The sequence below is a fragment of the Hirundo rustica genome, chromosome 1 (assembly GCF_015227805.2).
Source record: "Hirundo rustica isolate bHirRus1 chromosome 1, bHirRus1.pri.v3, whole genome shotgun sequence".
Classification (NCBI taxonomy): Eukaryota; Metazoa; Chordata; class Aves; order Passeriformes; family Hirundinidae; genus Hirundo; species Hirundo rustica.
The window spans coordinates 8,160,114-8,175,653 of record NC_053450.1 but is presented as its reverse complement, the minus strand read 5'-3'; the positions used below and the strand labels follow the sequence as shown (position 1 = coordinate 8,175,653).

The 15,540-nt window shown below is 40.7% G+C and overlaps 1 long non-coding RNA gene across 4 annotated transcripts in view; it reads right to left on the bottom strand.

Moving 5' to 3' along the window:
* Window positions 1-13,096, bottom strand: part of LOC120754684 (uncharacterized) — a 90,976-nt gene extending 77,880 nt beyond the window's left edge. Inside the window, exons 1-2 of one of the 4 annotated variants that reach the window (XR_009208035.1) lie at window positions 13,071-13,096; window positions 9,819-9,894 (exon numbers count right to left, since the gene is read on the bottom strand). This is a non-coding gene — a long non-coding RNA (uncharacterized LOC120754684). The remainder of the gene's footprint in view (window positions 1-9,818; window positions 9,895-13,070) is intronic. The other 3 variants (XR_005701522.2, XR_005701523.2, XR_009208036.1) reach the window with 3 other exon arrangements.
* Window positions 13,097-15,540: the final 2,444 nt, after the last annotated feature.

Genomic DNA, 15,540 nt, shown 5'->3' with positions numbered 1-15,540 from the left:
ACACCTGAGGGTAGACCTTGGTTCAGCACAGCCAGAAGCAACCCTTTGACTATTTATAATAGGGTCTTCAGATCTTCAGACATTTTGCAGTTGTCTAGAACTGTGCTTTATCTGTTGCATTGCTAATACCAATCTGGAATGTACAGTTGACTGATTGTCTCTTAATTTCCTGTCATTAATATAACTTTAATCATCCTTGATCCTGATTTGAAATAAACCTGTTAAATTGAGTAGGGTTCCCCTGCAGCAGTCACCATCACTCATTATATATTTCTAGGAATGAATACTAATTACTATGAACTAAGTTAATTAAATACTTTGGTCTTTAGTCTGGCATGCTGTGGTTAAGAAGGTAGAAGCAATTTTGACAAGAGGGAAATGGAACTTCTTCACTGTGTGGGTAATTGTGCACTGGAGCAGGTTTTCCAGAGAGTGTGTGGGGTCTCCCTCACTGGAGACATTCCAGAATCAACTGGACACAATCCTATTCCATGTGCTCCAGGATGGCCCTGCTTGAGCAGGGAGGCTGGACCAGATTATTCCACTGTGGTCCTTCCAGCCTGACACATCCTGATTCTGAAAATACAAGCAAGGTGAGGAAATGTGCTTTGTTACACAAAGTTGTTATACAATTTTGTTATACAAAGTGTAGTATAACTCCTGGCTCAGTGAGGCCTTTGTGGTTTTGAGGATGTCCAGATGAACTGAAACAAAAACACTGAAATTGTATCATTTACTGACTACCCGCAATCCAGCCATCAATAGAGAGGGTGATAGAGAGCAAAGAAGAACAAAGAAGGGCTGCTTTCGTATTTTCTCTCCCTTTCTTTGATGTGCACTAGTTAAGAATAAGAAAATGTATATATATTCATATTCTTATAGGTAACAGAAATATTCTCCTTAATATTGGCAGTAACTGTTGTCCTGGGAATCTCAGTTGATGTAAAATGTTTCATTAACTCCAGATAAGTATGGAGACATTGAACTTCCCAGAAACGTTTTTTCTTTTTTTTTCTTTTTTTTTTAGGTTTTAAGGCGTTTTGTGATACATTTCACAGCAAGCAAGTATAAAACAAAACAACCAAGAACTACATTTTTGTTCAAATTATGACTGTGGGAAAATAACAAGTTGGCTTACTTTAATTTTTTTCGCAGCCCTCACTAAAGGGTTTGTTAAGATAGCACTCGATTGTCAGCAAGATGCCATAGAAATGAACATGGTCTGTGTGGCCTCAAGAAAGTAAATGGCTTCTATGCTTTGTTCTGAGAAATGTTGTCATTTGGATTTGAACCAAATGGCTTCACAGGGAAAACACTGCTGCCTTCTGCCAGCAGGCTGCAAACAAATACCATGGCTGAAATTCATCTGAATATGGAGAAAGCTAATGTCTGTGCCTGTGTTCTTCTGAAAGCCTTAAACACAATTCTGAATAACCGTTGCACTCTTCCCTCTCATTTAGTTCTGAATGCCTTTCTCAGTTCTTGGAACTATTAATTACAAGGGTAGATTTAATTGTAGCCCTAAGTGCATTCCAGATCCTTTGTGCTGTTTTCTGACTTGAAGGGCATAAAGCCTTTATGACCCCACAGCAGATTGTGACTTTTGCTGCTTATACATGTACAGCAACAATAAACAGGCCACCAGATGGGAACACAAACCCTGTCAGTTGTGTTCCCACAGCACAGGAACCCAGAGAGGATACAAACACAGAGAGCTAGCTGATCACTCAGTGCTCTGCACTGCACCAAGGTAAAGGGTGCGAGGATGATCCCACTGATCCCACACATCTCCATGACCACTGGGCCTGGAGCTGATGAGACTATGCCAGTAACTAGGAATGGATGTAAGAGCTCAGGCATATCCATGAACTGTCAAAATACTGAGCTTTGCAGAAACTCTTCTCTTTTTCCTGAGGTTTAATTCTGATCTCAGTTTCAACAGTCCCACATCAACAGAAGCCCAGATTTACACCAATGATCAAGATTTAAAAGTCCACCTTCTACCATATGCTCTGCTAAGTGAGAAAACAGGCTGACTGGCACTTTTATTACTACATTCCCCATGTATTGATGAGAAAATCCAACTCAGGTATCATTCATGTGACAACATGATGGCAAAACACAGTGGAATTTCTCCACAACCACTCTTACTGAAAGAGAAAATGGGGATGGAAAGTAAAAATCTTCAATTTTGCAGAATGCCATTTTCAGTTCACTCTAGAATGTCATTACTATATAACAAATGTGAGCTGGCAAGCATCTGCTTCTTAGCAGAAAATTGAAGTATTTTGTTGGGGCTGTGGATAGTTTAATATCTGTGAGAAATCAGCTGCAGGAGGTAGGGAAGAAGGAAAAAAATTGCTATAGAGCTCATGCAGAGAAGCAGGATTGTCTCTGCCTGCTTAGAATTCAGAGCAGAACTACTGCATTCTTACTAACACCTTGAGACATCACACCTCAGCAGTCAGGTTTTGTTCCACATCATGGGAATTTAGCCATCTAAAAATTAAGCTAAATTTGGTCATTCACCACCCCGCCTCTTTTTTGTTTTGTTTTGTTTTGTTTTGTTTTGTTTTGTTTTGTTTTGTTTTGTTTTGTTTTGAGGAGAAGAAAATACAACCAATTAACCTCCTTCTAAAGGGATCACACGAACATCTATGGATCAAGGAACACGAGGCAACATTAAAAAGTTAAATTGAGGCAACTATGGCAACAGGTCACATGAATAAACAAGTCACGTGAACAGAATTGCATTTGATGGCCTGGAATAGAAAAATAGCTAGTGCCAGCATAAGAGAACTAGTCTGCTTTGCCATGTTCTTAGACTATATAGTAAGAAAGCATGAAGAAAAAGACAAGGAAAGGTAACCACAGAACTAGAATAAAAATGAGATCAATGAACCATTCCACACTTAAAAACTCTCACCCAAATGACTTTGGAACATTAAAAGCCATCAGTCTAAGCCTCGTGTTAATCTGCAATAAAAATAACTAAGACAGCTGTATCTGATCTGGGAACAAAACTTTCCTTTTCCTTGTATTTGAGTCGTTTACCAACACCACAAACCTTTGTACTGCAGAACTGGAAAGCTGCTAGAAGGTTTCCCCAGAGCCTTCTCTTCTCTAGGCTGAACAACCCCCAGCTCTGTCACCCTGTCTTCATGTTAGAGGTGCTCTATCCCTCTGACCATCATTGTGGCCTCCTCTGGACTTGCTCCAAAAGGTTCACACTGTTTTTATGGGAAGATGGGGCCACTTTTCAAGCCTGTTGAGATCCCTGTGGATGGCACCCCTTCCTCTAGCATGTCAAACAGATCACACAACTTTGTGTAGTTTGGTAAACTTGCTGAGGGTGTACTCAAACACTCAGTCCCACTGCCCATGTTGCCATCAAAGATGAAAAACAGCACAGGTCCCATAAATGCAAAACGCATACACAGTTCCTTGAAGCCACAACTGAATTCCACTCTTCCTTTCACTACAGATTGTGATTTTTGATTATTTTCTCTGTGGCTCACACTTTTGATTATTTTCTCTGTGGTTCACAAACAAAAGTGTTCAACACTTTTCTTTCTTTTTTCTTTTCTTTTTTTTTTTTTTTTTTTTTTTTAAGCCTGCCAGATTGACAATGGAAACAAAAATGTGAATATTCACAGTCTTACTGAGCTGATGCCCATCAGTACTATCAGTCTGAAATCAAATTATAACTGAAATAAAAAAACTGGTAAATAGGGGAGCCTTTGGGAATGGGATTTTCTGTTTTGTGTAGTACCTAGAGAACTGTCTCTCTGTGTCTCCTGAAAATATCCTTCCTTTGTGGAAGAAAAGGCCTTTGAACAGAGGAAACATGCAAAAACATTAGTCTGGGAGGTTACTGCTGTTAGTCTGTTCCTGTACAGTTGCTTGATAAAATCCAACAGGTATTAATTATTTGTACATAAACTTTTGCTGATGGCCAGAAGTGAATGCTTGTTTAACCCCTTGGGTATCAGTTTCCTTTGCATATTTGATTTTCCTGGTTTAGCAGTTTCTTACTAAAGGAGGAAGGAAGCAATTGGGGATTTCCTGATGATGCAGAAGAGCATGTATGGGGTTCCACCATGGATCTTGAATTATTTCACAGCAAAGAGGAACTTGCTGCTTCTCTTTGGCAAGAACTGTGGGCTTTGAGGGGGTCAGGTGCCTGATTCCCAGCACAATTTCAAAAGAAGCTTTAAAAGTCAGACCAAGCCCATTAGAATAAGTGCAGATTACTCACATTTTGGGGTGCCAGACAGTTTGGGCTGTCCCTGTCCATGTAAACAACAGGGGCAATAAATTAATTTTCCTCAAGTCTGGTTTGTCTGCAATGGTAATTGGCAAATGATCTCCCTCTCATCATCTTGATCCATTAACATTTTTATCCCAATTTCTCTCATCAGCTTGAATTGAGGAACAAGCAACTGAGGGGTGTTTGGCTGCTGCCTGGGCTAACACACCACACTGCCTGGGCTAACACACCACAACCCTCAGGAAAGTCCGGGAAGGGACAGCCCTCTGTCCTTACACGCAACTGGGATGTGGCCAGGAAACCAATTGGGACTGAAGAGACCAAAAACACATCTGCAAACATTTAAAATCCATCAATAAGAGACAGAGTTCAAACTGTCCATGGAAAATAATGAACAGTCTTTTTCACATTCAGTTTGAGAGGTTTACTCATGCATATCCTTCATACAGGTGTAAGTTTGTCAAGAGCAAAGTCTTCCTAATTCCCACTATTCCCAGGGGTAGCAGATTAATTCATTTCTTTCTAGCAGATTTTCATCCAGAAGATACCAATTAAATTTTGAAAAAGCTGTGTCAAGAACCTCATGGAGTTCCTCCTCTCTGCAGCTTCCTCTGGGATGTCAGAGCACTGGGGAATCTTGCTCTATGTTTCCAATGCCCAAGCCACCAAATGCATGGGCTTCTATACCATGTTTTGGGATTAAAAATTGTCTGAAGGGAAGAAGACATGGAAATATTTCTAAGGTAAGAAATGAGACAAACTTCTCCTGTGCCTTTGGAAATGGCTCAACCTGAGCCTTTCAAGCTTTTGCCACATTTTATTAATAAATGTAGACTTCAAAAGCTGTTATTTCTCTTCAGTAGTTTCTTATGCACTCTCCACTGTTCTCTCCTCATTCTCAAATGAATTTTTACCTTTTGGGCATCTTGGGCAGAAGATTATTCCATTACTCCCAGGATGGCATTGCTCTTGCCCACGCCTGGCATATCACTTAGCAACACTGAAGAACATTTATTGCACATCCCACTATTTATGTTTCATGTTTCATATGTTGACTTTCTCTCCGTCTCCAAGTTTTTCTGTTGAAATTGCCTCATGTTAGATGCTCTGTTAGTGATGGCCAAACACAAGTCCCCATCCTGTCCCAGAGAACTACAAGCAGGAAAATTATTTCACCTGATGTAGGAGCCAGTTTTTCCTACTTGTTTTTATGGAAAGCTGCAGCACCTGATTAATGTCAGATATATCCTCATTGTTAAATAAATGCCATATTCACAGGTACAAGAACTACAGCAAGGGCGCTCCCAGCATTTAAAGCTGATAATGCTTCACCTGAAGTGGTTTTTAACACAGTGAAGTATCCCATTCTGTACAAAGTCCTGTCTTCCTTGCCCTCTTGGCACACTCCAAAATATCTCCTTTCCCTTGGGTGTCCCTCCATTTTTACTGGTACATCCACACTGGCATTCCTCACATGCATTTCTTTCAAGAAGGCCAGCTGGCTGGGAAAGAGTGAAAATTGTTGGTAAGAAGCTAGAGGTGACCAAAACCACCACCCCCACCCAGCAACTAAGTTGTTTTATTTCATATTTCTCCTCTTCCAACTTTTCTGCATGAGAAAGCCCAGACTGGCACCAGAATGTGCTCTACTGCAGCACAGCAGGTGCATAAGAATAACAAGGTGGAGGAATTTCTCTCCGAGGGGATTTATGTTCTCAATATGTGACTCCATTTACAGTTGTCTAGAGAAGAGCTCAACACCTCAATATAGATCCAGAATAGAAATTTCACCCTTCTACCCCCAAATGCATTTTGTGGAGAAGGGAGGGAGGTAATGCTCTTAAATATCCAGCTGAACTTCTTCACAGTGAATTAAAATGTCTAACAAAGAAGAAAATGAATATTTATTGAATATAAAAAAGATTAAAACATAGGGGAAAATATTAATGATTGTTGGATGAAGTGAGATGAGCTGGATTCACAGAGATATGTGAAAACCTCTTTTTGGTCTCATTTGATTTAGTTTCTCTCAGATTTCACTTTGGAATTTGCTGCTTGAGTGTGATTTTGCAGAACTATTTCTGGAAGCAGCTGAGCTACATTCTGGGAACCAATCCCAGCAACTGAGCATGAAAAATAAACTATGACCATATACCTGATGCACTATTTCCATTTTCATCATGCATTTGACTGGAAGAAGAGGAGAAAAAACAGCCTACAAAAAACTGTGCTTGAATTTAAGCAAGCCATCTGTTGAATAAGTATACAAATTGATACCGTAAAAACAAATCAATTTGAATCTCGATGGAAGTAGAAATTATTTCTCTATGAAGTCATAACCCATTTTGGGGTAGAACGACATACTTTGTAGGAGAAGAAATAAGGATATTACTTTAAAAGAAGAATATTAAGTGCAGTTGGGTATATAGAAATACTCAGATTTAAAATCATATAAATTACTCATACTTATATACAAAATTTGTTCATAGAAATAATGTGACAGCTACTGCCATTACAAAACCAATGAAACCACAACAGTGGCAAAAAACCCTATCATGAGCCTAAGGAAGCTCAATTTCCTACAGTGTTATGTTTTGTGAAACAAAGTATATGCACACAAGGTATTTTGGATTTTCTACAGGAATTGCAGTCAATTTTGTCCATGCTTCTTTCTAAGATCTTAAAGCACCTCTAACTAAAATGGCTTTTGGATTTAGATGAAGTTTCCAGTAGCTTTGGTGATGTCTTGAAAGAATCAATGGATTTGAAAGTTAACAGTGGATTGCTGAGTGAAAAATAAATGCAAGGGAGATGTTTCTCTGCACATAACTCTTCATTACAGAATACTTTAGCAAACCTCCTCAACTAAAAACTATACTGACAGTATCCTACTCAGGATATGAAATAAATGGGGAGAAAACAACGTGGACTTATATTCACACCTACTGGTTGGGCAGAGAAGTGACCGAGAGCAGCCCTGTCGAGAAGGGCTTGGGGATGATGGTTGATTAAAAACTCACCCTAAGCCAGCAGTGAGCACCTGCAGCCCAGAAAGCCAAATGAATCCTGGGCTACAACAAAAGGTTTCTTTCCCTCTACTCTGTGCTTGTGAGACTCCACTGAGAGAGCTGCATCCAGTTCTGGAGCCCCCAACACAAAAAGGACATGAAACTGTTGGAGCAAGTCCAGAGGAGGACACAAAGTTGGTAAGAGGACAGGAGCACTTCCCTTATGAAGACAGACTGAGAAAGTTGGGGCTGTTGAGCCTGAAGAAGAGAAGGCTGTATAGAGATCTCATAGCAGTACCTGAAGGTACCCATACAGAAGCCAGAGGAGCACTCCTCATCAGGAACTGTAGTGATAGGACAGGCTGTGGGGTCAAAATGAAAGAGGAAATTTCAGTTAGATATTAAGAAAAAAAATATTTACTGTGAGAAAGATGAGACACCGGAACAGGTTGCCCACAGAAACTGTGGATGTCCCATCCTTGGAAGCGTTCAAGGCCAGTGTGGATGGGGCTGTGAGCCACCCAGTCTAGAGGGACGTGTCTCTGCCCATGGCAGCAGGGTTAGAACCTTAAAAGTCCAGGCTTTAAAATTCTTTGAGGTCAGTTAATGTCACTGTTCTTCTTTCTGTCAGTGTGTGCAGGTAGGAATGAGAGAACCACAGGGCTGATGGTGTTCAAAATCCATTCACCAGGGGAAAAGTGGCAAGTCAATCACTCTCATGTGAAGATGAGGGGTGAGGATCAACCCCAAGTTCTGTAAAACAGACTTGGAAGAAAGGCCAGACTCCCTGTTTATAGCAGTGGTTGCATGAGTGATGTCTCTGTTTCAGTACCTGCTGGTGGGATGGGGGGGTCCAAGTGGTGTTTGAGCAGCACTGTCTCCAGTGTGAGGTGTTTCTTCCTGAGTAATGGAGTGCATCCAACAGCTCCCCTCTGAGATAGGGCTGCCTTAAGACTCATGGCAAAGCCTTAAGAGAGCCTCAGGATGGGTAATCCATACACTGAAATATTCTGTTCAGCAGATTGTGTAGTTTCCTGCCCAAGCACAAGGGGAGATAACCTGATTGCTCAAGCATTACTACCTACTTTGGAAACCACAGCCTCTGCTCTCAGTTGTGCTTTGATGTGTGAGTATCTGTCTTGAAATCCCAGTCATTCCCACCACACAGGAAACAAAGGTATGTGCTGGCTTTTTTGCTTCAACAGCTGAGCCAGAAGTCCCACCATAGCCACGGAGGTCATAAAAACTGCATACTGATCATGAAGGAACAGCCATACACCAGTTGTGACCAGGGGCAGTCCTCACCAGGAAAAGATGGTAAGAACAGAATGTATTCCAAATTCATGTGCAATCACAGTGAGCCTGGAAAGCTCAGCCCTCATCTGCCCACTGCCATCACATCATCTTTAAGAGCCGCAGCTTCTCAAGACCAAAGGCATTCAAAGAGATAATCCATAATACTCAAATTTCACATACAGCCTGGGCTGCTGGAGACTACCCCTGATGGCAAAAACCATATGCAAGCTGTCAGTAAAGTGAGGGTGCAAGGGCTGTAAGTCAAGTGGGGGCCACTGATGGTCAGAAAATGCAAATCAAGGTGGCACAAGACTCCAGGAAACCACATGCTCCTTCAGATCTCCCAGCCAAGTATTCAAGTATTTTAAAGCAGTTGATAAATACTTGCTGGCGCAGAATGTTCTTTCCTTCAGAAGACAGCTGAAATTGCAGAATGTTTTTAAGAAAGACTCATGGGCTCTTTTTTTTTTTTTTTTTTTTTTTTTTTTCCAGGAGAATTTCAAATATCTGCTGACACCCTCAGGCAGAAAAGCATATTTTATTTCAGTTTAAAAAGCATATGCTCCTCTCTCTCTCTAAAAAAAAAAACCCAAACCAAAAAACCTTTCCTCCAAAGCAATTGAGGATGGGATGTTTGCTAATTTTACTCAATTCAGCTGCAAAAAATATCCAAAAATAACTTATCTGCAATATCTAGTAGTCAGATAACAGGCCACAGCTCCACGTGCTGAGCAACATATAAGAGAAATCTAAAATATGCTTTATTTGCTTCTTTGCACTTGGTTCTCTAGAGTTTTGTAACTCTATAAAACTTCTTCTTTTACTAGACAGTAAATATTCTCAATGTGAGAGCTCAGGAGGCCTGGGGCAGGCTTGGGGAACTGCTGAAAGTCAAGCAGCAGATGCTGCCTTCTCCAGGAGTAAGAGAAAACCAAGAGGCCCCAAGGCAGAATGGTTCCATGTTCAGACAGTAGGAACAGGGCTGCTCTGTTCCTGTCATGCTGGTCCTGGCCCTGGGCACCACAACAGTCTGACCACATCCTGCTGATGTCACCCACAGTCCCATCCTCAGTCGCCTGCTACCTATATTGTTCTTTCTGAAGTGACATCTATGTGTGATTAGATAGGAATTTATGCACACATTTAAAAATAAGTATCTTCACCTGCAAAATTTAAAAGGAAGAAATGGGAGGTGAAAAAGAAAAAGTTATTTATTCCAGTCTCATTATCTTAAATTGGTTTACCTCTCCTTGGTGAGAAATTTTGTGTTTCTGAGGCTTGTTTGAACCTTCAGCATCCTCATTTCCATGTTCTTCACTGCTGAAAGGAAAGAATAGGGACAGTGCTCAGTTCTCTTACAGATTTGCCATGCCATGCTGTTTTCTGGTGGAGGTGATTTTCCAGATAAGGAAACTATCTGTTACTGTACACCAAAAAGTTTTCGGTTTTGCTGTGATCCTGTGTTCAGCAGGAATTAATTCAGTCATCCAGATGTAGTGGACCTGGGGTCATCTCCTCTCACTTCACCAACACAAGACAAACTGAAAAGGTATTTTTCACAAATGACTAAAAAACACTGAGTACCATTTTTTTTCTATCTCTGTTTAACATTTATCTCTTAACACTTGCTCTGGCCTGGAATTTTTCTCCAAGGATAGCATCTTGCTCCAAGGAGTAAACTTGAAGTTGCCATGTGCAAGTGTCTCCCATTGACTTGTGAATGACATAAAAAATGCAGGCTCTAACAATGAAGATCGCATGGGAGGTGATAAAATGATAAGAAGATTGTTATAAGACAGCAGAAGAAAGATTTTCTTTTTCCTTGGAAGAGGAGTGATTCGTTAGAAGTCAAGAAAAATTGAGATGTGGGCAGAGGAAATACAAGAAAGGCTTTTTGCAATGTATTGAAATCACTCCAGGCCAGACAGTGCCAGGCAGAGGGAAATTTCAGGACAGAAATGACAAACATAAAGAGTATAAATGCATTTCTACAGATTGAAAACTTGACCTTCACATCTCCTCCTTCAGGTTTCCAAAGATTCTTTGGGGGGTTTTGTTGCTTGTGGAGGGTTTTTTCAAACTGAAAACTAGATTTGAACTGTTATCCTTTCATAACCAGTCTTTTTTCTTGCCTTTCCCCCTCTGTAAGGAACGGCCCTGGAAGTCATCACAGTCATCAGTACTCAGTCTCAGAATCTTGACCTCATACATCAGGGAACAGGAAAACAACATAAAACAGAGGATGAAATCTCAGACTCTTGGGTAATATTTTAGAGGGCTGATGTGATCTCCTCAATGAAGATATCCATCCAGAGATAGCTCACAGCACTTCCTCATGGGAAGACGTGTTTTTAGACAAGAGGTGTCCTGAACTAACTCAGTTGCCAGAAGTGGTGTAGTTGTTACCTGAGTCGTGCATGAGTGTTGGGGGTCGGATTTGCTTCTTTATTACTTAAAGAATTTTTCCCATAAGTTGCTAGGAAACTTACTACTGGGTACTTATGGGTACTCAAGCAGAACAAAGTGGCCAAAGGAGAGGAGTTGTAGCACCTGGCTATGTTTTGGGTCGGTGGGCATTTCTCTCGAAGGGGGAGATAAAGCCAGTTTTGGGGCAGGTAAAGGACAGGGCTGGGGGCAGCTTCTCTCTCTTGGTCTCAGCATCAGAGAGAGGAGGGCCAGGCTGCTGCTTGCTGCTGGAGGAGTTTGCTGTCACCACCAAGTCCAGTCCTGAGAAAATCTACCATCATCTGCTCGTGTGTCCTGGAACTCTGAGCTCACCTCCTCCTGCCCTGCTGGGCCATCCCTGTCCCACCGCTGCCGCTTCTTCAGCACTGCTTCAAGGCTTTTTGCTACTCTGTGACCCCACACTGCCCTGTCTGGCCAGGACATCCCTGCCAGGACAACCCTGCCAGAACACCCCTGCCATTTCAGCTGCCACTGCTGAGCTTCTGATAAATCTCATCCACCAGCCCGGGAATTTCCACCGTTCCAGCTTGGTGTTCTCGGGGTCCCAAGGGATCAGACTGCCCCAGGCTTTGTGAGACAAAGCCCCTCGAGGTTCCTGGTTCTGATTATTATTAATGTTGCAGTTGTTGTTGTTTGTTTGCCTTGTTATACATACTAGTAAAGAACTATTATTCCTATCCCCATACATCTGCCTGAAAGCCCCTTTAATAATCTAAATTATAATAATTTGGAGGGAGAGGATTGGAATTCCCCATTTCAAGGGAGGCCCTGCCCCTGCCTAGCAGATACCTGTCTTTCAAACAAAGACAATGAGTCAGGACCCTTCTACCATACTGAGATTGCATTAAATCCTTTTTCAGTACCGCAGGTAGAGCAATGATTGAGATTCCATCTGAACAAAAGTAAGAAACAATACACAAAGTAAAACACCCAAATGTGTGTATGGGAAGAGGATATGACTGGGAGGACCAGGGTCATTAAGTGTCTGCATGAAGTCCAAATGCAATTTCTCTATTGGCAGTGAAGCATTCAAAGTCAGACAAGATGACAATTATGTTCCTGCAGCTCTCACTGAAGTGAGACGTTCAACTGCATGAACAGACAGAGCTGATAGCAACTACTGGATGAAGAATCATGATTGCAACATCAGGACTGAGATGTAATTAGAAGTATAGGTTTGTATTGGTCTGAAGTAAAATGCAGTGGTATACAGCTCTGCCTATTCTTCCGCAGTCAGTAGAAAAATAGAGGATCAGCAGGAAAAGAAAAATATGCAACCATTGTAAGGGGAAACCCTTAGGAAAGATATAGCAGTGCAAAGAATTGCTTGGCAACGTCTAAGAAATAAATGTACTAAAATCAGTAGTAGGTTTGCCTGAAGGGTTCATTTACACAGTTACTTTTAAAAACTTGTGCCTCTTTTAGCCAAATCTGACTCTCCTTAGTTCAAGATGGAAGTGAGGAGGCAGGGAAGAAAAGGAAAGAATCTAGCAGAGAGAGAGAGAAAAGAAAGTATAAAACCAAAGCTGTAAAGTCAAACCAAAATCCAAAATCCAGGTTGAAAGGCTAATGAATGCAAATAGCACAACTGGGGTGCTGCATATTGAAAACTAACAATCATGTTGAACAAGGGAGTAATCAAGAAAGGATGGAAAAGAAACACACTGGGCCATGGTAAAGGCACAATTAAACTTCCTTGATGTAAGTCCAATGCTTTTTCATGGAGATACATCCAGTGCAAATGAGGTTCATAATTGGAAAATATGATTTGCCACCTCTCTTTTTCCCTACTGAAAACATTTCTGCTGTTTTCCTTTTTGTATAATCAACTGTTTGTACAAATATTTCTAGTTTTGTATAGCCAGATTTAATCCATTAACTTCCCTCCAAGGGCTCTCAAAGCCCAAGGTGAAATCAGCAATGCTGTACAAAGTGCCATTCCTCATTACCACAGCTCAAGGGTCTGGGTGTCAGTGGACACAGGACCAAGAAGTGCTCCCATGTTGCTAGAGGACACAAAAGATACTCACAGAATCTGACTCCACGAAGATGAAGGCTGAAGAAAAGAAGAACTTTATTGTTTACAAAGATCTCACTTATATAGATTCTGAACAATGACCAGGGATTGGAGAGCAAGGTTACCACCTCTCCATCCCACTGGCCAGACTAGAAGTCAATCAGTTGACTCTCATCAGAGAGGAATGTGGAAAACACCGATTGTTTACAGTACAAACTGTGAGAACTCAGCTACAGAGCTGTAAACATCTCACAAAAGCTCACATAACATGGCAACACTCCCAGACAGGTTTGTGAATGGACATCAGCAGAACTGAGGACCTATAAACCAACCTCCAAATGGTACAGGAAAATACAGTGAGAAGTTTGCAGTATTTGACCAGCTTGTTCAGCAGGTCTGCCCGACTGCTCTGCATTGCAGAGAGAGAACAGCAGAGCAGGGAAAGTTTTGAATTTATGCTAAACGTGGGAGCCAGGCATGTTGTACCTGAATGCAAGTATTTGGCCACATCTGGCATTCTGTGACTTACACGAGCTGCGTCTGGTTTCTGTGTAAAGTTTCATTTCCAGCCCATGAAACCATAAAGAGGATGAGTTGACAGAAGTGTGCAAGGAAGTTGCAGCCTTCCCTATGGGCACCATATGGGGTGCACACTCTGCAACACATTGTGGAGAGGGTAAAGCCTTCCTTCTTCCCAGCTCCTGGTTAAAATGCTTTGGATGCTTCCAGCCTGAGAAGCTGCCTCTGGGATTCCCCTGGACATTGCAGTATGACATTCAAGGAATGTGAAACTATATTTTTATTTTAGCAATCACACTAAAAGAACTTAAGCATACGTCAAGACAAGGTAAACAGACTGAATGGTCTCTTTTTTTCAGTAACTGTTATGCAGTACCTGAAAAATCTTTATTTTCACTGCTTCTTTCATTCTGTTTTTTAATAGTATTTAAAAAAAAAAAAAAAAAAAAAATTAAAGGACCAGTCCACATGTCTGCTATAACTGGAGATTTCTGAACCTAATATGATCAGTGTGTTTTTTGTTTGCCCCATAGAGCTTGGCTGCTTCTTAGCTGTGGATTATGGCCTGTCATAGCAAAAACAGCTTTTATCAGTTTTAAACTGAAGGAAGTTTCTCAGGTGAGTATTTTTAATTTGAAAAAATCTAGAAACCAATAAAAGTGTTTGGCTTGAAGGAGATAAGCTGGAATGTGTTTTGGTGCAAAAAAACAGTTGGAGACCTCATTAAATTCTCTGGGAGACAGAGACTGGCAGGGCTCACATGTTCTGCAAGAGATCTGGATTTTATTAGACTACCTGCTGTGGATCTGTCATATTCAATAAAATGAGACTTTGGTTTCTATTTGTTTCTTAATTAAAGCGTTTCTTAGGAAAATCTGCTACCTAAAAGAAGATACCAATAAAATAAAAAAAAGACTCTCTGACCATAAATGGTCAGTGTCAAATGACTTATTTAATGCAATAGTAAATCCCAAAAGCACAAATGCATTTCACTCCTTCAGAACTCAATTGTTTGTTTTGGGTTTTTTTAATCTACCCTCTTGTAGCACATTTTCAACACCCAGTTCACCCAGTTCCTGCCTTGGGTACTGTTCAAGGTCTCAGCGCTATGATATTTCCAATATAAGAGGGTGCCATATAGTCATACAAGAGAAAGGAAAGTGAAGAAACAAGTAATGTGTTTCCTGTACATTTTTAAACTAAACAAAAAGAAAGAAAAAGAAAAAGAAAAAGAAAAAGAAAAAGAAAAAGAAAAGAAAAAGAAAAAGAAAAAGAAAAAGAAAAAGAAAAAGAAAAAGAAAAGAAAAAGAAAAGAAAAAGAAAAGAGAAAAGAGAAGGGAAAAAAAAAAAGTCAAGACAAACATCTGATGACTCTGCATGAGTTTTTAAAAAAATCCAGGAAAATGAAAGAGAAAGGTTACCTTCAAAGCTCAGGGTGTGCTTTGTGTAGTAAGCGTTTTTGTCCTAGGATTTTCTCCCTAAGAGAAAGTCAAAGACAGCAAAGAAAGCAATCTTCAGTGTAAAGCTGGCAAATATATCCCTAAATGTGCACATTGCGTCCAAATCAATGTTGATAAGGCAAAAACAAAACAAAGCAAAACATTGGGATTGTTGAAAACAGACTAGAGGCTGCCTTCAGGGAAGTCAAGTACAAGGACTGGACAAACCTGACAGGCAGAGGGACCTTTATTCATTCCCAGAGCAACTACACAGTTTCCTCCTAATAAGACATTAAGTTACACTGCTAAAATTATGTGGTTCCATGGTCTGAAAGGGGCTATTAGTCTTTTCTCAGTAAACCCAGTAGTAAGTAGATAAACTCAAAGACACCAGCCTGAAACAAAGTGTTATTTAACACATTAAAGAGAGCATCTCAAAAGAGTTTACTTTTTAAAATGGGGAGAAGATGGTAGACTCATCATCCACATAAGCAAAAAACAAACAAACAAACAAACAAACAAACA